The following is a 23,627-nucleotide window of genomic DNA, read 5'->3' as shown; positions in this document are numbered from 1 at the left end:
TCACACATCTGTTGTTTATTTCCGAAATTTTAAAATAGCTTCTGATATGTTAATTTTGATTTTCACACTTCATCATTGGAAATACGTTTGAGAAAGCCGAGTTTGGAGTTAGCAGTACTGATTATGTACTCCCTATGAAAGTCGAACCTAAGCTGCGAGTCTAAGTAAACTCCTAAATCCTTTACAGTAGTGGTAAGATTGAATGAGTTGCTATAGTTAAAGTAATAGCTGTTCATGAACGTGATAATATTACACTTGGAGAAATTCAAGAAAAGACTGCTACTATTACACCATTTTATCAATTCCAAGATGTCTTGCTCTATGCAGTCGCTAATGTGCTAGTTAGACCAGAACATCTCCGTCGGCGAAAATACCTTTGTACGAGACATAGAGACATAAGTGTGACCACTTTAAGTACTTAAATTTTTTTTTGGCAGATGTAGCAGTACCAGTCCCTTAGAGTGGGGCTAGGTTCGAAGTCTCCCTGGAGTAAGTGAATGAAGGGCAGTCCCTCCGTAAGGAGCTGCTATTGAAATTTTTGAACGACCCGCGAGACTTTGGTGCAAAAACCCCGGCTCTTTCCGAAATCGCCAATACGTTAGTTGATTCCCTTAAGTACATACAAACAAAACTTTTCCTAGATATTATTTTTTTAAATAGAAAAAAGCTTTTTAAATCAAGAACACTTGCGTACTCATATAATAGTGCCTAAGCCGCCGCCGCCAATATAGAGATCGGTGTAAACCTCTAGTATATACCACCTATGCACCATGAACATTTTAACAACCTCACACATAATCTAAATGAGGAGAAATAATATTTTTAATATTATCACTAATAAATAAATTAATGTATTAATATTTATTTTTAAAAACATTTTTTTAATTACATAAATAAACATCTGTATCTAAATTGAGAGCTTCCCTATTTATTTTAAAGCTATTACATTCATCTACATCAAACATAAATTTTTTACAATTTCTATTACTTAATTTCTTAGTAATAAGTGGACTTCCTCCTTTTTACAAACAAAAAAGTAATTTTATTAATTTTGAATGTGGCTTAAGTCATTTTAGCTTCTGAAACACAGATTATTTTTATAGTAAAGTTTACAAAACATATTACGTTATATATTTTTACATGTTTAAGATCACAGAGCCATACAAAAAATTAACACCTCTCAACAATATTTTTTAAACAAATCAAACACAAACCCTTAAATATATCAATATAATAAAAAATGGACTTAAACCACATTCAAAATAAACGACTCATATATCTAACAATTTTTTGCATTTGAAATGTACATAACCTATTACCATACGAAGACTAATGGCGATTTATTTTAAGTTGGGTTCTGTTGCAAAATCAGTGTAGCCTCAATAGAGGGCATCATTACCGTTTCTCAACAACCTACCCCTAAAAATGGCCAAGAATGCAACACTACTTGCCCTCGCTGCCACTGACGGTGCAGAGAACAGCCCTGTCAATCAGCTGATGAATCACATTAATAAAAAAATACAGTATAGTAAAAACATTATACTAAAATGAATTTTATTATTAGTGATTTTGGGCCAGAGTATAGTTTTTATTAATTTTTCCAAAAGGAGCTTTTCGGCCGATAAATAAAAAGACAAAAACTTTTGTTTTTTCTTATTCTCCTACGCGTTTCGATGTTTTTTATAACATCTTCATCAGGGAGTCTGGTTTATTCTAATAAAACATAAAACGAAAAAACAAACAATAACAAGTAAGGAAGGCTAAGTTCGGGTGTAACCGAACATTACATACTCAGTTGAGAGCTATGGAGACAAAATAAGGAAAATCACCATGTAGGAAAATGAACCTGAGTAACCCTGGAATGTTGTTGTATGACATGTGTATCAAATGGAAGGTATTAAAGAGTATTTTAAGTGAGAGTAGGCCATAGTTCTATGGATGGATGCCATTTAGGGATATCGCCATAAAGGTGGACCAGGGCTGACTCTAGAATGTGTTTGTACGATATGGGTATCAAATGAAAGGTGATAATGAGTATTTTAAAAGGGAATGGGCTTTAGTTCTATAGGTGAACGCCTTTTCGAGAAATCGCCATAAAGGTGGACCAAGGGTGACTCTAGAATGTTTGTACGATATGGGTATCAAAAGAAAGGTGTTACTGAGCATTTTAAGAGGGAGTGGGCATGAGGTCTATAGGTGGACGCCTTTTCGAGATATCGTCATTAGGGTGGGCCAGGGGTGACTCTAGAATGTGTTTGTACGATATGGGTATCAAACGAAAGGTGTCACTGAGCATTTTAAGAGGGAGTGGGCATTAGGTCTATAGGTGGACGCCTTTTCGAGATATCGCCATTAGGGTGGGCCAGGGGTGACTCTAGAATGTTTGTACGATATGGGTATCAAACGAAAGGTGTTACTGAGCATTTTAAGAGGGAGTGGGCATTAGGTCTATAGGTGGACGCCTTTTCGAGATATCGCCATTAGGGTGGGCCAGGGGTGACTCTAGAATGTGTTTGTACGATATGGGTATCAAATGAAAGGTGGTAATGAGTATTTTAAAAGGGAGTAATCCTTAGTTCTATAGGTGGACGCCTTTTCGAGATATCGCCATAACGGTGGACCAAGGGTGACTCTAGAATGTTTGTGCGATATGGGTATCAAACGAAAGGTGTTACTGAGCATTTTAAGAGGGAGTGGGCATTAGGTCTATAGGTGGACGCCTTTTCGAGATATCGCCATTAGGGTGGGCCAGGGGTGACTCTAGAATGTTTGTACGATATGGGTATCAAACGAAAGGTGTTACTGAGCATTTTAAGAAGGAGTGGGCATTAGGTCTATAGGTGGACGCCTTTTCGAGATATCGCCATTAGGGTGGGCCAGGGTGACTCTAGAATGTGTTTGTACGATATGGGTATCAAATGAAAGATGGTAATGAGTATTTTAAAAGGGAGTAATCCTTAGTTCTATAGGTGGACGCCTTTTCGAGATATCGCCATAAAGGTGGACCAGGGGTGATTCTAGAATGTGTTTGTACGATATGTGTGTCAAATTAAAAGTATTAATGAGGGTTTTAAAAGCGAGTGGCCCTTAGATGTATATGTGAAGGCGTTCTCGCGATATCGACCAAAATGTGGACCAGGTGATCCAGAAAATCATCTATCGGGTACTGCTAATTTATTTATATATGCAATACCACTAACAGTATTCCTGCCAAGATTCCAAGGGCTGTTGATTTCGCCTTGTAGAACTTTTTCATTTTCTTCTACTTAATATGGTAGGTGTCACACCCATTTTACAAAGTTTTTTCCAAAGTTATATTTTGCGTCAATAAACCAATCCAGTTACCATGTTTCATCCCTTTTTTCGTATTTGGTATAGAATTATGGCATTCTTTTAATTTTTCGTAATTTTCGATATCGATAAAGTGGGCGTGGTTATGGTCGGATTTCGGCCATTTTTTATACCAAGATAAAGTGAGTTCAGATAAGTACGTGGGCTAAGTTTAGTAAAGATATATCGGTTTTTGCTCAAGTTATTGTGTTAACGGCCGAGCGGAAGGACAGGCGGTGGACTGTGTATAAAAACTGGGCGTGTCTTCAACCGATTTCGCCCATTTTCACAGAGAACAGTTACCGTTATAGAATCTATGCTCCTACCAAATTTGAGATGGATTGGTAAATTTTTGTTCGACTTATGGCATTAAAAGTATTCTAGACAAACTAAATGAAAATGGGTGGAGCCATGCCCATTTTGAAATTTTCTTTTATTTTTGTATTTTGTGGCATCATATCATTACTGGAGTTGAATTTTGACTTAATTTACTTTTATACAGTAAAGATATTAAATTTTTTGTTAAAATTTGAATTAAAAAATTTTTTTTTTAAAAAGTGTGCGTGTTTTTCATCCAATTTTTCTAATTTTTATTTAGCACATATAGAGTAACAGTAGTAACGTTCCTGCAAAATTTTATCATGACATCTTCAACGATTGCCAAATTACAGCTTGCAAAACTTTTAAATTACCTTCTTGTAAAAGTGGGCGGTGCTACGCCCATTGTCCATAATCTTACTAATTTTCTATTCTGCGTTATAACGTCAACCCATCTACCAAGTTTCATCGCTTTAACCGCCTTTGGCAATGAATTATCGCATTTTTTCGGTTTTTCGAAATTTTCGATATCGAAAAAGTGGGCGTGGTTATAGTCCGATATCGTTCATTTTAAATAGCGATCTGAGATGAGTGCTCAGGAACCTACATACCAAATTTCATCAAGATACCTCAAAATTTACTCAAGTTATCGTGTTAACGGAAGGACGGACGGACGGACGGACGGACATGGCTCAATCAAATTTTTTTTGGATCCTGATTATTTTGATATATGGAAGTCTATATCTATCTCGATTCCTTTATATATGTACAACCAACCGTTATCCAATCAAACTTAATATACTCTGTGAGCTCTGCTCAACTGAGTATAAAAAGTTATTAATAACTAACATCAAGCAATAACATATTTTCCAACAGTTCACTTAAATTTAACATAATACAATAACATTTGAACTGCAATTTAGTCTTTAGACGAAACATTTAACATAAAACGTTTACCTTTAACATAGAATGTTTCCTTTTTACATGTAACATTTATTAACAAAAACGTTCATTCAACAACATACATATATATACAAACTAGCACAATTAAAATTTTCGACTGCGTCCATTGCCTCGTCCATTGCATTTGATGGCAGTTGTGTATGCGCCGTTTATATTATTTACGTCTTCTTTGAAGTTTACCGTCTTCTCTATTTTTCTATTTTTTGTTGTATGCGTAACCCTTCGAGTGTTAGTCGCGACCTCTCTATATCTAAAATCTTAACATTATCGAAGTCCGCTGTATGGCATTTGCTGGTTAGGTGCTCAGCATTAGCAGTAGTCGTTTTCATATTTTTCGCATCTGATTTGTGCTCACTAATTCGGATGCCCAATGATCTCTTCGTTGTACCAATATACGCATTTTTGTATAAAATATTTTTAATTTTTCGGTTATTTTCAGTTATGAACTCCTGATCACTTAAGTCGCGTACTTTCTTTATTAAGTTTATGTTAAATGTTACGTCAAAAGACTAATTTGCAGTTCAAATGTTATTGTATTATGTTAAATTTAAGTGAACTGTTGGAAAATATGTTATTGCTTGATGTTAGTTATTAATAACTTTTTAATGTTTGTTTTTTCGTTTTATGTTTTATTAGAATAAACCAGACTCCCTGATGAAGATGTTATAAAAAACATTGAAACGCGTAGGAGAATAAGAAAAAACAACAGTTTTTGTCTTTTTATTTATCGGCCGAAAAGCTCCTTTTGGAAAAATTAATAAAATGAATTTTATTTGAATAAATATAATTAGCGAAAGTTTTTTGTTTATTTGGCGCGAAGAAACAGCTTATTACGTGACAGGGTTAAAATTTTTGTTCTTTTCAAGTCATGCATGGTGGCACTGAACATTTTAAGTGGCTACAAGACTTCACAGAGCGAAGTGGGAATCTTCAAAATGTTTGCCCCTGAAAGTGGCGACATTTTCGTGTAGAAAAGAAATCTCCATAAAACTTTTCGATGAGAAAAGAGTTTAGTCTTCATTCGCTGCCTTATGTGTACAAACGGGATTGGTCCTATCGTTGCCGTTCGGGTAAAAGTGGGTACAATTAGTCTCTTCATAGGACATGCTCGAATAAAAGGAACTGTTCAAAGCATACAAAGAGATCAAAACTGGTATTAGTCGCATACACCTTTGCGACCCATCACGCACTATCCTAGGCTATTCGCATTTTTTGCAGGGATGCCCGTGTGTGCATTTCTTGAATGGTGTTGTACAATATAATCCGAAACAGCGTGTAGAAGGAAGACAAAGTGAAGACAGCAAAGTTCTTTCGTTATTTATTGCAGATGCTTGCATTCTACATATTTTTGCTTTTAAAGTTTATGTTTGTTTGTTGTTTGCCACAGACATGAATGCAAATGTAGTGACAAATGTTATCGGTCACCAATACAACAGTCATTTCTATATGTTGAATATTATTTTTTGTGTTTGCTCTCTATTCATTTGAATGATGCTGACATGAAAATTTCCACACATATTGGCAAATGTCGTTGAAAGTATTAGGAAGCATTGCTCTTAGTAGATTGTTTGTATGTATGTGTGTATATTTGAGTGTACGATTTTGTTGTCTAGAAATGTGGACAACTATGAATAATCGTTTTCGGACAAAAATACAAAATATGGAGGCTCAAAGTAAGTATTTTTATCTATTCGCGAACTCTACTACTTCGAAAAAATGGGTAGCAAACATGAGCCATCGTTTAGAAAGCGCATAAGGCGATTGCTCTCCTCCATATTCTACAATAACAGGATGAGCCAAGGAGTTAAAGAAGCTGTGAAGCGCAACGACAGAATGCGAAAATTGTGAAAGAGTCATTGAATATAACATGATCCAATTACCGGGAGCTTACAGTATAGTCAGAAAGTATTAGAATAAGATAAAAAAGACGTAGTTGTTGAAATAGCCTCAGAACTGCATTTTTCCAGATTGAAAATGGTCAAGCGAATGGAAATATCAGTAGAAATACGAGCCCAAATAATTATTTTGCAAACAGGGAAAAACTATCGAGAAATAACCAAACAAACCAAAATAGCAGTACCAGAGTATACTCCAACGCCATGGAATACCATGTGGCATTAATTTGATTGCTCGTGGATTCATTTACGAACAAGATCACGATCCGAAGCATACATCAGAACATTGTACTTCTTACTGAGAACGAAAAAAATACGCAGGTGACCTTGACCAAATGTAGTGGCCACTAAAATCACCCGATTTAAATCCCATCGAGCTATTGTGGGAAGAAGTGGATCGACGTGTGAGAGATCTAAAGCCAACAAGCCTTTCTGACCTCTGGGATTGTTTGAACGAAGCGTGGAATAATATTCCACACCAAACACTTCAAAAACTCATCGAAAGAATGCCGAAATTGTGCGCTGCAGTCATCAAAGCACAAGGTGAAAATTTTCAAGAAAATCGCTTAAAGTAACATACTCACTGTTTTCTTATAAATTTTGATGGAACTTTCAGTAAAATTCATTAAAAATGTCTTTGGATCATATAGCTACGTTGAATGTACAAAGATACTGCGAATATGTGAATAATGTTTTAATAAATGATACGATAAACTGACAAAAACAACTTTTTCAACTTGTTCTAATACTTTTCGACTGTACTGTATTTGGCAGTATTTTAATAATAATTGGGATTTAATTGCGACTTAAGTGCTACTCGTAACTAGCCTAACATCCGACACCGATCATATAACGACGGTTGTTGAATTCAAGGTGCAGGACATAACACCACTATCGCCAGATCGCGGCGAAGACTCACGATAACAAAATCGACAGTCTCCGCCTTTTTGTCGACTTCAAAGCAGGACTTGAGAGCACACGCGAAAAGAAGCTGCTTATATGCTGTAATGTCTGAATGTAAGATTCCTGCAAAGTTAGTAAAAATCTCCCAAATAACGTTGCGTAACACCACCAGCTTTGTAAGGGTTGGGAAGGGCCTATAGTGTTAACTACTTTGTACTCTTTACTTTAATTTTTAAAATAATTTTAATTGAGTTTTCGTGTTAACTTAAAATTTTGAATAACTTCAAAAAAAGAAAATTCTAATTAGTTAGAAAATATCTAAACTCAAAAATAAACAAAATATAAATTTTTAAAAACAAAACCAAAATAAAAGTTTTTTTAAAATATCAACTTGAATGTTGATATATTGGCGATCCTACCAACGATCCTTCTGACCTACTCTCGATTTACGCGATAACAAAATTACGAAAATTCCGGATGAAATTTCGATGTTAAAAAATCTAATAAAACTTGATTTTACGAATAATTCAACAACTAATCTACCATTGTCATTGACCTCCTTGGCACATTTAATTAACTTACAAATCGACGGCAATTCGATTAAATCCATACTACGCGTATTCTATGAACATTATGTGAACGTGCGTGTGCCTTTATCGAAAAACAACAACATCTTTATCAAAGTGATACATCATCGACATCATCGACAATTTCATTTATACCAAATAGTTCATATAACATGAGTGTAGATAGTTTGAATAACCCACGTCGTCCAACTGACGACTGTAATGACAATGCAATATCTTTCAACAATTCTTGATGAGGTATTCCAAACGAAATCAGAGGAGAGCATATTAGCTACATACGTTAATTTATCTAAAAATCTTCTCGAAACATTGCCTGAATCGCTTCAATTTCTCAAAAGCTATTTGCTCATCAGAGAAATCGATATACATAACTCAATAGACCTTCTAATCACCAGACTGGCCAGACTTCCAACTACAATCAAAACGAAAATATTTATCAACAATCAAAATTTCTCGAATAACGTAAATGCCATTGCCAATCATCAATCAACTACTTATTAATTTTAATATTTTTTTATTAAATTTAATTTTATGTAAGTACAATTTTTATTCTAATATTAAATTTAAAATTTTTCAATTATAATTTAAATTAAAATTTTAAACCTTTTAAATTTCAAATTTATTTTAAGATTATTTTTATATCTTAAAAATTTTAATATACGTTATTTAAATTTATTTATTTTTTATATAAAATTAAATATTGTATTTAAATTGTTAACTCCCTTTCCAAAAAATTCTTAAATATTTTCTTATTTTCAAATTTTTCATTTAAATTTCTTTTCATATGGTTCTACGTTCACCAATACGAACTCGTAAATTTACAAATGCAGAAAATCAAAATATCAACCATACAAATAACATCATGACTCACGATACAACTCAAAATTCTAACATTAATACAACACAAAACAACATCTCTAATACAACACAAAATACTTCAACACAAGATAACTTTACAAATTTTCCTTCTACTAAATCTATTAAATTACCACAATTTTGGCAAGATTGTCCTGATGCCTGGTTTTTGCTTGTTGAAGGACAATTTGAAATTAACAATATCAATGATGACAATTTAAAATTTCAAAATGTTCTAATTACTCTTCAACGAGATACTATATCTAAAATTTTAGATGTTATTAACCCTCCTCCTCTTTTTAATAAATATGATACAATCAAAAAAATTATATGTGAAAGATTTTCTCTTAGCGAAGAAAAACGATTAGAACAATTATTTTCAAAAACTGAACTTGGTGATCGTTCACCATCTGAATTATTCAGATTTATGAAATCACTTATAGGTACTGACTCCATTGTAAGTCAAGAATTACTTTTCAAATTATGGATTCGTAAATTGCCACAAGAAATACAAATCCATTTAACTTCTAGTAACAATCAAAATAAAGATGAAGTAATTATTTTAGCTGACAAACTTTTTGATTTAATCAACAAACGTCATTCTTCCAAATCTCCTGTAGTCTCAAGTATAAATAATAATATTTTAGGACAATGCGTTAAAAATTTAACTGAATTAACTACGGCTATTTATCAAAATTTAAATAAAATTTCTAATGATATTAATCAATTACAAATCCGTTCAAGATCTAAAGATAGAGATAGATCTAAATCTCGAAATTTTTCAAGATCAAGAAATTTTTCAAACAATCGTAAATTTAATTCACAAACAACTATTTGTTGGTATCACAAACAATTTAAGAATAACGCTCTTAAGTGTATACCCCCATGCAATTTTAATCAAAATCACAATTCAAATTCCGAACAAAATTTAAACTGAAACGATCCATTATGACGGTGACGGATAATGGAACTATTATTAAACCTACTCGTCGCCTATTCATATTTGATAAATTCAATAAACTTAATTTTCTTATCGATACAGGTGCAGTTGTATCAGTTATTCCTTTTTCTAAATTTAAAATTTATAAAAGAAATTCGGATCTTACTTTGACTGCAGCAAACGGTTCTTCAATTGAAACTTTCGGTACAAAACTACTTAAAATTGATTTAGGTTTAAGAAGAGATTTTGAATTTCCATTCATTATTGCGAATATTGATACACCAATTTTAGGAGCAAACTTTTTAGAAAAATTCGGAATTATTATCAATATTAAAAATAAAGAAATAATTGATTCTACTACAAAAATTAAAGTTGCTGGATCTTCTGGATTTTCTGATATTTTCTCACTCAAAATTCCTATTGTCGAAAATAAGTTTTCAAAATTACTTAATGAATTTCCGTCTATTACCTGTGAACCAGATTATACTAAAAAAGTTAAACACCATACGGTTCACAGGATAGAAACAAAAGGTATTTTACCATTTTCGAAACCCAGACGTCTTGATCCAATCAAACTTAAAATTGCTAAAGCTGAATTTGAATTTTTAGTTAAAACGGGTATATGCAGACCCTCAAATTCTCCTATTGCATCTCCACTTCATCTCGTTCCTAAAAAAGAACCAAACGATTGGAGACCTTGCGGAGACTATCGAAGACTTAATTTTATTACTACACCAGATCGGTATCCTTTACCACATATTCACGATTTAACAATTGATTTAAAAAACAAACAATTTTTTTCCAAAATTGATCTTGTGCGTGCTTACCACCAAATTCCAATGGCAGAAGAAGACATTCATAAAACTGCAATAACTACCCCTTTTGGAATGTTTGAATTCGTAAGAATGCCTTTCGGTTTACGAAACAGTGCTCAAACTTTCCAACGCTTTATTAATGAAGTATTTTCTGATTTCGATTTTGTATTTACATACATTGATGACATTCTTATTGCCAGTGATAATGAAGATCAACATATAAATCATTTAAAATCAGTTTTCAAAAGACTTGAAGAATATAATTTAAATATCAAACCTTCAAAATGTACTCTCGGTGTAAATAAATTAAATTTTTTAAGTTACGAAATTTTAGGCGAAGGTATTAAACCATCTTTAGATAGAATTGAAATCATAACAAATTTTGAAAAACCAATTTCTATAAATAAATTACAAAAATTTTTAGGTATGATAAATTACTATCACAGATATATTAAAATGTTAGCAACAGAACTTAGTCCTCTTCATGACATGTTAACACATGCAATTAAAAACAAACTCAAACAATTAAATTGGACAAATGAAACCACAACAGCTTTCGAAAATGTTAAAAAACTTTTTGCCAAAAATACTTTACTTACACATTTCGACAAAAATGGTATTTTATCATTAGCAGTAGATGCATCAAATGTTGCTATTGGAGCAGTTCTTCAACAAACTAGCAATAATATACTAGAACCCTTAGCTTATTTTTCAAGAAAATTAACTACAACAGAAACTAAATATTCAACATTTGATCGTGAACTTTTGGCAATTTATAATTCAATTAAACATTTTAAACATTTTCTTGAAGGTAGAACTTTTACAATTTATACTGATCATAAACCTTTAATTCATGTTCTAAATTCTAAAGTAGATAGATCTCCTCGTCAACTACGTCATCTTGAATATATTGCTCAATTTACAAATGATATTCAATATATACGTGGAAAAGACAACATAGTTGCCGACACACTTTCCCGTATTCCAGAAATAAATACAATTTCAACTCAAGATATAAATTTAGAAACTTTATATAAAGAACAGCAAACTGATACATTTTTACAAAAAACCATTTCTGATCAAAATTCTAAAAATAATTTAAAAGAAATTCATATTCCAGTTATTAATTTAAATATATGTTGTGATGTTTCTCTACAACCATTTCGACCTTATGTTCCACATTCTATGAGAAGAATTATATTTGACAAAATTCACTCATTATCTCATCCAAGTATAAGAACAACTAGAAAATTAATTCAAAATAAATATTATTGGCCTAACATGCGTAAAGAGATTAACGATTGGACTTCATCTTGCATCAATTGTCAAAAATCCAAAATTTCAAGACATACTAAATCTCCTATCCAAAAAATTCAAATACCATCAGGCCGTTTTGAACATATTCATATGGATATTGTTGGACCTCTTCCAATTTCAAATGGAAATTGTTATATTTTAACAATTATTGACAGATTTTCACGTTGGCCTGAAGCTTATCCACTTAAAGATATTTCAACAAATACTATAGTAAAAACTTTTATTCAAAATTATATACCACGATTTGGTATACCATTGAATATTACAGTAGATCAAGGTTCACAATTCACCTCAAAATTTTTTACGGAATTAACTAAACTTTTAGGTTCTCATAAAATTCATACATCTCCTTACCATCCCCAAGCAAATGGCATGATAGAGAGATTTCATCGAACTTTAAAAGCAGCAATTATAGCATCAAACGACTCGGTTCATTGGTCTGACATTTTACCATTCATTCTACTTGGTTTACGAACTTCTATTAAAGAAGATTTAAAATGTTCATCTGCTGAACTTGTTTATGGCCAAACACTTAGAATACCTGGTGAATTAATTATTTCAAATAGTAATAAAGAACATGATTTTTCTAATGACGCTCTTCATAAAATAAGAGAATATTTTTCGCTTGTTCGTTCTAAAGTGTTTCATCATAATAAAGAAAATTTTTTCGTTCCTAAACAATTAGAAAATTGTGAGTATGTTTTTGTTAAAGTTCTTCATAAATCTAATTTAGAATCACCTTATGAAGGACCTTTTAAAGTTATCTCTAAGAAAAATAAAACATTTACAATTCAATACAAAAATACTATTAAAAATATTTCAATTGATTTACTTAAACCAGCAAACATACTTATTAACACTAATTTAAATACAAATACATTAAACAACAAAAAACAAAAAAAGGTTACTTTTAATATTAATTAATAATTTGTTTGTTTCAAATTTTCTTGGAGGGGGAGTAAATATAGTGTTAACTACTTTGTACTCTTTACTTTAATTTTTAAAATAATTTTAATTGAGTTTTCGTGTTAACTTAAAATTTTGAATAACTTCAAAAAAAGAAAATTCTAATTAGTTAGAAAATATCTAAACTCAAAGATAAACAAAATATAAATTTTTAAAAACAAAACCAAAATAAAAGTTTTTTTAAAATATCAACTTGAATGTTGATATAGGGCCTATCTGAACCTATTTAGAAGCAAACTAGGCTTCAAACAATGTGACCCCCTTTCACGTGATTTCTTTAACATAATACTGGAGAAGGTAATTATAGCAGCTGAAATTAACCGTGGTGGTAAAATCTAAAATAGAAGCGTACAATTGCTGACTTATGAAGATCAAATTGATTGATTGGTGCGCTGTGAGTTTTGAGGAGGTATTATGATGAACTGTATCAGCTTTAGGCAGAGATCATGATTGTGCAGTTAATAAAAATGCAATGGCCTTGCTGGGTAGGTTATGCTATATGAATGGACATAGATGCCATGACCAAGAAAATTTTCCAGTCGGCACTGCAGTTTGGAAGCAGAGGATGGGGGACCTTCACTGAGTTGGAAGAGGCAGTTGTCGCGAAACAGGAATATCTGTTAAGCCTTGTTGCGAAACGGAAAAAAATGCTGCGATTAAGGGGCAATTAATGTTGGTGATGGTGAACATAACACTTAATTCGAGGGAGGAATTGGAGAAGGGAGATGGCGCGAAAATGGAAAAGGGTATTAGAGCTGGACTGTACTCAAATCCTCTGCAGGTAAATCAGTAGTACCGACTTCCTGACTTATGCAGTGTCTTCCAGGCGGAGATCTATGGCATAGTGAGTGCAGCTGAACTGCTCCAGGACGGCTTACTAAAGTAGCGATAATTTTTGATATTCAGGCCGCTTTGAAGGCGTTAGAAGCAAAACATATTAAATCGGATGACGTGCAAATACAAATCAAATTAGGGGTTGAAGTTGAACCCAAATAAAGGCAAGTTTACTAGATATAAATAAATGAAACTACGAAAATAAAACATTAATAATTATTTTCGGTAACTATCGATATTATCGGCTTATTATCGGCAGACAAATTATCGACGAGTTATCGGTATACTATCGGCATGTTATGGACAGGTTACTGAGGTGAAGCGATAAATCATCTCGTTAGCAAATCGATAACATGTCCATAACAAATTCGTAATACTCCGATAACAAATATAAATTGTTGCTATAACAATTCGATAAATTTTGGCAACTAATCGATTACTTTTGATAACAAATTTTGAATTTTTTGATAACAAGTCTATAACGCACCGACAAAAAAGCGATAGTACTCCGATAACATATCGAACACAAATGGACATATTTTTGATATAACATACATACATATATAACTTTAATATACATAATGGATAACTTTTCGTTTATAAATCGGTAAGTTTTCATAAAAAAATCGATAACTATTTTTCAAAAACAAATCGACAGCTACTCGATTAACAATCGATAATACGCTGACTAAAAATTGATAGCTTTTCATAGCAATCCGGCAAAAATCGATAACTTATCGATAACACGGCGATTTAAAATCGATACATTTTAGATAACGTTCCGGTTAAAAATTTTTAACTTTGATATGATGCTAAAAACTTTTCAAAAAAATATATTCAACCTCTTGTTAACAAATCGCTTGATTTTCGATTACAATTTTCCTATAATTTTCGTGCGGAAGGAATGCCTGTTTCTGGAGGCGACTAAAAGCCACATAGTAAGAAATGTTCGAAATGCTCAAGTTAAATCGTTCCCGAGATGGTTGAGCAGATTCCTTGATGGTGCTAACTACCGGAATGTAATTGACCAATATCTCGCAATGTAGCATCAATATCGGTACTACTCCCCAAAAGCTTCGGTGAGTGTCTTTGTCGCTGCAAGAAAGAGAAGTAGAAGTCAGCGCTAACACTGCGTTAACCAATCCAGAAGTTTTTGATAGCAGATCGATAACTTTTTTGTAACATATCGGTACTTTCTTAGTAGGCTAGGTTAGGTTGAAGTGGCTGCCCGAGGGCACACTTCGGCCAGTGATATTAGTCCCGTTGTGTTACTACAAAAATACACCATTATCCTTTCTCTTCGAATAATTTTTTTTGAGGACCTGATAAAAGCTGGCAGGTCCTGGAAGTCATACTCCACAACCCGACTCTAAGTATATAGAAATGGAGCACCCAGAAAGCGCTGCCGTGCACCACTTAGAGCCAGGCAGTTGCAGATGAGGTGAATCACCGTTTCCTCCTCGTCATCCTCTTTACAACTCCTGCAGCATCGACGATAAGGCGATCTTAACGACTGACCGCTCGATAGCATAGCGTTTACAAATCGATAACAAATCGGAATTGTTTTACTTATTTATCCATATCTTTCGATTATAAACTTTTCAATAAAAAGTCTTTAACTTTTCGAAAGTTGTCAGTAACTTTCCATTACACAATCGACAACCTTCCGAATAAAAGCGGATAACTTTTCGATAACAAACCAATATTTCGTGGATAAAAAGCCAATAGCTCATCGATAACCTTTATCATCGAAAGCAATTTCACAGCACTTCGAGAAGTAATGGATTTGATATCCTACCTTCGTTTATTTTCACTTACTGATGTGCTGTCTGACTTCGCTGATATCAGCTTTCCCTTTACGCTTACACTCCATTTTTCCCCATACTGTGAACAAAGATGTTCACGCATTAAAATTTACTATGATTTCAGGTCAGTGAAAAAATTTTTCGACATCTTCCATTCTTCAAGCTCTGCATGTGACGCATTCATCGCTAGCTTCAATGCGCCATATGAGCATATGATTCAGTGACATCACCTACCTAGAGATTAGTAATACATTTTTTTTCTAAAAATATAAAGATGAGTGTACCAGCATCAAGTTTCTGCAGTCTTTACATATTCGAAGGCTTATACATAACACTTCTTTAATGCATCAAATATGAGCGATCTCCAGTGCGTATACGTAACATTTAACCAAAGTGCAAAAAACAAAACCAATCATTTAATCCCTTGCCATATATTACTGCAGACAACTTTGAATGTTGCAATTCATTTAGGAAATTTTTTGTAATGAATGAGTATGCAATAATTACAGTTCAATTACGCAACATTTGAAGCGTTGATTGCTCTGTAAAAAGAGGTTAAAATATCACTGACTTGGCATATTTAAATGAGTATCATTCAATTGCATGCAAAAACGCATTTAGTAAGGAAACAAATTTGCGTATTTAGCTGCTGGTTCATTAAGTGAATATATTCTTTTTAATGTAATAGTACGAAAAAAGTGAGTTTTTATTTTTGGCGTGCAACGGAAAGGGTTTAGTTATCCTCGATACGTAGAAAAATACTGGAGAAATCTTTTACTATAGCAGGAGACGCATAGGAAAGTAATGAATGAAAGATATTCTGTGGAATACCTGAAGCCACGCACTTCCTCTATGATTCGGAATTTATAAAGGCAGTACGAATTCTTTGGAAAAATGCATTTATGATTACACCAAATATCTTTATGAATTTGAGTCGAAGAGTCTGACCTACTTTCAAACTTTGACTGTTTACGTAAACCTCCAGCTGAAGTGTATTTTCTGAGTATTTCGAAAGAACATAAAAAGGGTTGGACTATTGCGATAAATAAGGAGGTAGGTGCTCTGTAAGCCAGTGAGTCGCCAAAATTCTAACAATTGTCAAAAAGGCTTCGGCAGTTGAAGGGTTCGAATGTGCAACTAGGCTCTACTTGTATGGCATGAAATCTCCTTCCATCGACAGATTTTGCATCAACGTTTTTCTTTAAACTTGAATACATCTTTGTGTCTTTGTGACTTCAAATTCGAACAAAAAAATCATCAGTCATACTTCAATAATATACTTCAACACAATGACGGCCTACCATTTCCTTTTCTGCACCGTCATATGACAATATGAGTATCTTTAGAACCATAGCCCCTTAGAACACACACATAATATTCCTTATCCACCAAAACTGTTTGACTTTGATGTGTTGCACTATTCTATAACGTAATCAAGTACAGCCCTTCAATAAATTTCATCCTGAATTACACTACCCCATCTTCTTTTTACACTATCCATGGGTAGACCCCATGCATCAGGATATGTAAGGTGAGAGGCTTTCAGTACGTAATTTCTCTTTATCAAAAGAATATTTCTTTTGTGAGTTACTTTTAAGCTCTAGGTGCTACCTTGATACTACTTGGGACTCCTAGGCTAACATATTTTCCGTACTTGTCAAGGTAAACCTTATAAGTTGCATCATTTTCATCAGGGTATTCCACTGCTTTCATACTATTGGACTAGTTGTGCTTTACTGTATATAAGTCACTTGAGTTTTCCACGCAATTGTTAGGTCATCAGAATAAAGGTCAAAAGTGGATATATCAGCACCTTTTGAGATGCTGTTGTTGTAGCGATGAGGACACTCCCTTAAGCGCTTGTGGAGTGTTGTAGATGTAGATGGTCCTTTGCCGGATGCTGGTCTGGTACATTCCGGTAACAAGACCCATCTCGGGAACGATTTGGTATGACCACATGAGGCCTTCTGGCTATCCGGTCCTCCCATCTCCTAGATCCATGAAGAACTTGGGGTCGCCAAACTCTAGGTTGTTAAAATACAGGATTCTCCACGGAAGGTGAGGTTGACAATTGGGTTGGAGAAGGTATATATTGCGCTATCAACCCCTTTAATAAATTTGGTATTTTATTCACCTCTTACTATAGGCATACCTGCCGCAGGTATATTATAAGACCTCTAACCCGCTGCGGCCCTATCCGATGCACTACAGTGTCAATTGAATCGATGGGTCGAGTTATAGGGAGTGACCGTCAGCTCTAGGAAAACAGATTTATTATTATTATTATTAGGAGAAGATGTTTATATTCCTTCATGCCCAAGTCCTTCATGCCAAAATCATAACTAATTTCACGGGATGGTTGTAAAACTGATCATTTCTATGCGTTGTTACTTTGGAGGAACGCACAGTGGCTTTTATCAAAATGGCACCTTACCAATATGCACCTAGGCCGTGAAAGTTGTAGTAAACATCTTTCAAATGGATATCTGGGACAGGGCGGCTGCGATCCGGGCGTTAATCAGGCTTCATTATATGCGACGTGGGATTTTTACCTACAAATATTTTGTAAAGCTTCGTATTGCTACTTGTTGGCCGTATCGTACCTTGTTGTAAGAACCGCGATTAAGCGCGTCAGCTGGTCGTTTCTTACTATTGCGACATCGGCCCCCTAGTCTGATAAATCTAAAGTGACAAGCATCGAAGATTTGGACCAATCAACGCGCCCTGGTATGCAGCCATCTCTCAGTTAGTTCCCCCCGATATCAAACAGATATAGTTATGCCTGTAAGCGTTCAAGTACTTCTAACATGTTGTCCCAACTGGCTGATTTAAAGAGGATTTAGGCATCAGTCTTTGTGTACCCTGACTCGGATTTCTTGAAAATACGTACTTCTCTATACTTGTTTCTGCAATATTCAACAAGCACAAGAGTTCAAAAACCAATGAAAGTGAGGGTCTCCCATGCTCTTTTAGTAGATTCCTCGATGCATTGTTTTAAATGTGCAAGATGGACTTTGTGTAGTTAGTCACAGTGTTTTCACGGATCTTCCATCAGAACAATGTGTCCCCCTAGGGTTCCGCATAAGGACGATGGCTTAACTCTGCTCTTCATTAAATGGTTTCACTTTTAAATATTCTGCAGTTGCTTGCTCAACTTATCTCAGGGGTTCGATGATAAAGAAAATATTTACAATATTTCCATATTTTCGCTTGTCATCATATGGTTTCGTAAGTTTTCCATTACTATTCAATATCCCTGTCCACAGTTGTTCCGCTCAATACTTCGTAAAGGGCTTTATCGAATGTCTCATGCCTACCACCACCGCAGGTTGGTAGTCTTCATATCTGTGGCATATTTCGCTAAGCTTCCTTTAGCTTAAATGTTTTAAGCTGTTCAATGTACTTCTTTGTTACATACAGACATTGCTTATACAATATCACCATTAACAGCTAGAATAGAAATATTAAGCTGAATACGGAAGGCGGTACTACTTAAGTGTATGCTAATAATCACCTTTCAGGTAGCACACGCTTAAAATCAAATGGTAGTGCTCAAAGTATTTGTGAATCCTACTACCAAACGGCTTTTTTTTTTAACGTCATACGTGCATTTTGGCGCGCTTTTTGCAAAAGGTTTGTTTACGTATAAAAAAGGACGCAATGCGCATGCGTGCCACACATACACACCTGCATATGTTTACAGTGCGTTGGAAATATTCATTGCTTCATTGCTGTTAAATGATAACGACTGTTGTTAAGAAAATCTTAGCAGCTGTACAACATTTGCAGACTGTTAAAAGTGCTATGATTTATCAGACAACAACCATTTGGTTGTGAATTGTGGGTGTTAAAACGATGATGCCTTATTGGCACAGAACAACATCAATTTGTCGTTTTAACAGCAATGGTCAGCTCAGCAACAGGGCTATTCAAATATTTAACAAATTCTTGGAACAGTTCGTTGAAAACGCTCTATTCAAACGGTTGTGGATAGCGCCATAAAGCGTACGTTTACACATAGTAAAAAACATTTACATAAATAAGAAAGTGTTCATAATTAAAACAAGAGACACAAAAAGAAAAATAATATAACAAACCTATCGTAAAAAGTCAGTGATAGCCAAATATTTATCTGCAACTGCGTTCATATAATGGATACGTAAATAATTTGTATGTGCATAAAGAAGTGTTTACTCTAATGATAAAATGTTAGAGCTACTAAATAATAGGAAATATATAAAAAAAAAATCAAATATAAAAAAAAGTTGTATAAAACAAAATTGGTGAACAAGTGATAAATTAGGTTTTGTTAGATTTCTATATCGCAATTGTACTTATTGTAGTGCCATGTGAATGAAAAGCTAAATGACCTTTACATAAATATGTATAAGTTTTACGCCGACTCCAAACGGCATCACTAAGATAGATGAGCAGTTGATGACAGAAATATTCTTCGAGTGTCAAACCACTGCAAAGGAGCATGCTTCTTTTAAGTTCGATGAACATACCGCACATAGAACATAATCGGCTGAACATAAAAGTAATTTCTTAAAATCAAACGAACAGAAGTTTTGGGCCAAACAGACGAATTTTTAAACTTTCAGATGAATTGTTGAACCTAAATTATTTATATTGTAAAATGTTTCCTATAATTTTGACATCGACTTCTAATAATTATATTATATAACGAGCATTACGAAATTCTAGATTATTCTGCACCTTGTGTTATTGTTCGAGTCCCTTAACTGCCGAATAAATAACTCAAATATTCATAATAGCAAATGGTCTTTATTAACACCACTACTATGGTAGTAGTTTTCACAATTAAATTAACCACGTACTTCACTTATAACATACTAAAATTTAACTCATTCACTTTTCGTTAACTTGTGCTTCTGTTATACTCCCAGTTGCGTTGCTCGCTTATTTCTTCCAGAGTTTAGACTTTTAACTAACATCCCTTTCGAATAGTTGCCATTTCTTATAACGTTTGAGTCCTACCTGTTAGATAGAAATTCCTCCAAAGAAATTAATATTTGTTTCGAATTATGGAAAACGTATTTGAAATTTATCGCAGCTTAATTTGATATTTATAAAAAGGACGAACTTCATAAGCAATATTCGCAGGTACGATAAGACTTATAGATTTTTCAAATTATGCTGTTATTAGCTTTGAGCTATGCTTACGTCTAAGTCATAATATTCAAATGCGAAAAAAACTCTAATTTAGTAACCTTAAGTGAACGCATGTTAACGTTTTTGGATAATGCAAGATAGAATTTCTCCTTTTGTGTCACAGTTTTCATAAGGTTAGGTTGAAGTTGTCGGCCCATGAAGACCTAATATAGACTGAATATGTCCATGGTGTTACCAGAAGTATGCTTTAACGTCCAAATTGAGAAACCCTATCAAAAACCAGGACCTATGTTATAAAATACCTCCGTCCTCTTGGCAAATACTAGAAGCTTCTTAGGATTTAAGCCACTTGCTGCTTCTAGATCTGACAGCTGCATCACTCCTAATAGCTGGAGTCTTAGCCTGGCAAGCGTAGGGAGGGAGCACAGAACGTGCTCGATCGTTTCCTCCTCCAGCCCGCACTTCCTACATCTGCTATCACTGACCAAGCCTAATTTAAAGGCATGTGACGCCAGAAGGCAGTGTCCAGTCAGAATACCCGTCATGAGTCTACAATCCTCTCTTTTTAATGATAGAAGCAACTTTGTTAGTCTAAGGTTGCAATACCTGTACATAATCTTTGACACTTTACAGCCCCGCGCTTGAACCCATGCCATTCCTGCTTGGTCGATTATGTATACCTCTCGTCTTCGCTTTATTTCGCCCAGTCTAATTGGGACGTCTACGGAGCAAGCTTCAAGGGATGCGCCATTTTTAGCTAGTTCATCTCCCTTTTCATTCCCATCTATTCCCATATGCCCTGGGACCCAATATAGATGTATGCTTCTACCTGTCCCGATTCTCTCCAGGGACTGCTTACACTCTAACACGCATTTAGATGCTGTGGTCTGCGAGATTATTGCTTTAATTGCTGCTTGACTGTCAATATAAAAGTTCTGACTGTCAATATAAAAGTTCAAACGATTGCAGCTTGGGTTATTTTCTTCCAGGTTTTCTACTGCTTCGGTTACCGCTACTATTTCCGCTTGGAAAACGCCACAGTAATCCGGCAGCCTGCAGGAACTGTTTATTTCCGGATCAGCACAGTATACCGCAGACCCTACTCCTTCCACTACTTTATCTGTGTACACGTGTATCGCCTCGTCCGCGATTTGAGCACCCTTGCGCCAATCGTCCACCTCTATGTAGTCTGTTCGTCTTGTGATTGATGACGCTCTACTACTATGGCCGTATGGTCGGCGCTCAAGCTGCCCCGAGACACCGAGCCTGGTTGCAGTTGGTAACGCTGTGTTCTTAGCTACCAGGTCTAAAAGTGGAATGTGCAGAATGGCATACAGTGCAGCCGTAGGAGTTGTTTTCAGGGCTAATACTAAGCATTAATAGTCTGCATATCCCCTCTAATTTTTTGAGGTAGGTTCCTTTTTGTATGGCTTTCACCAAACAAGAACTCCATAGTATAGGATAAGGCTTCCACTCGCTGTAAAGACGCAATTAGAAAGAGAGGGCGATAAGCCCCACGTACACCGCAGCATTCTTTTACATGCACAAAGTGCCGTTGAAGCCTTCTTTACTCTCACCTACACGTTGAGCTTCCATGACAGCTTACTGTCTAGGATGAGTCCTAGATACTTTGTGAAAGGTTTCTCCTGTAGGGTCACCCCTCCTAACATAGGCCTTATCCAATTTGGGACCTTGTACCTCTTTGTAAACAAGTCCATATCCATCTTATCCGCGTTGACTTTCAACCCTACATTTGATGCCCAGGTATGAATATCCCGAAGCGCCGGATCCATCAAAGAGCTAATCGTTGGGAGCCACTTTCCACTTATGACAATTGCCACATCATCCGCGTAAGCCGTAAGTTTTACGGAAATTTCTAAGAAGACTCCTAGAGCATATTCCTTATATTCCAGGACTTTATCTACCCTTATTACCACCCTATGCAATGCGGTGTCTACCGACTTGCCTTGGTGTACGCATGTTGTGTTGTGGAGAGCAACTTTTCATCCACGTTGGACTTTATGTACACATCTATCAGCCTCTCAAAGGTATTGAGCAGAAATGGTGTTAAGCTAATGGGTCTATAATATTTGGTATACACGTGACCGATCTTCCCCGCCTTTGGTAGGAAAGTTACACGAGCAGTTCTCCAAGAGTGCGATACATATTCAGTCTTATGCACCATCGAATATTATTTTAAGCCATTCCACGACCGCCCTACTTGAAACTTGTAGCATGGCCGGGAATATACCAGCTACAGTTTTCATTAACTTGAGGGAACATTTTTTTCAATCAAAAATACGTGATTGAATATTTCTCACAATATTTACATATCCGGGTTAGATAAGAGAATAAGTATACCCGACTGTAGAGTTTAGTAACTTGACTAGAAATGTATGGCCTAGCCAGTTATACATATTAAGTATGAAAATTATTACTATAATTAAGGAGAAAAATGCTTATTAATTTTTGAAAAAATACTTTTCCAGATTAAAGAAAGCGTTCCTATGGCGCAAAATCAATTTCATTCTGTATTAGTTTTCAGGAATCCATGTTTCGATTATAGCTTAAGGCCTATAACATCGAACCTGATATCCTTTATCAATAGGCCGATCAATTTCATTCACAATTGTTTTCAGGATTTTTTTTAGTGCAACAATGGTTAAACGTTTTTTTCTAGTTTTAATTAACTGACATTTATTTTGGTTGCTCTTTTGAAATATAATCATAATATTTCGAATAAATCAACCAGTATTATAAATTTTGAAGACCGAAGAACAGACTTATGCAATTTTTTTTCGCTCCTCTTCAATTTTAAAGTCTGAGGCGTTTGCATTTGTGCAAAAATAAATCAATGAATTAAGAACATAACATTGCTTATATCTTATTTCGATCTTGACTATTATCCCTTCATAATCATCATCATTAATTGGTATTGAGCCGCCGAAGCGATTCTGGCTGTT

At 34.6% G+C, this 23,627-nt stretch overlaps 1 protein-coding gene across 1 annotated transcript in view; it reads left to right on the top strand.

Annotated features, from left to right (window-relative positions):
- Positions 1–19,504: 19,504 nt before the first annotated feature.
- The window catches only part of TyrR (Tyramine receptor), a 69,842-nt gene continuing 65,719 nt past the window's right edge, over positions 19,505–23,627 (top strand). The window contains exon 1 of the mRNA XM_067759910.1: positions 19,505–19,698. The gene's annotated coding sequence lies outside the window, so the exon portion shown is untranslated. The remainder of the gene's footprint in view (positions 19,699–23,627) is intronic.

Source organism: Eurosta solidaginis, chromosome 1, assembly GCF_040869045.1.
Source record: "Eurosta solidaginis isolate ZX-2024a chromosome 1, ASM4086904v1, whole genome shotgun sequence".
NCBI lineage: Eukaryota > Metazoa > Arthropoda > Insecta > Diptera > Tephritidae > Eurosta > Eurosta solidaginis.
The sequence above is the reverse complement of the archived record's forward strand: the minus strand, read 5'-3'. Positions and strand labels throughout refer to the sequence as shown.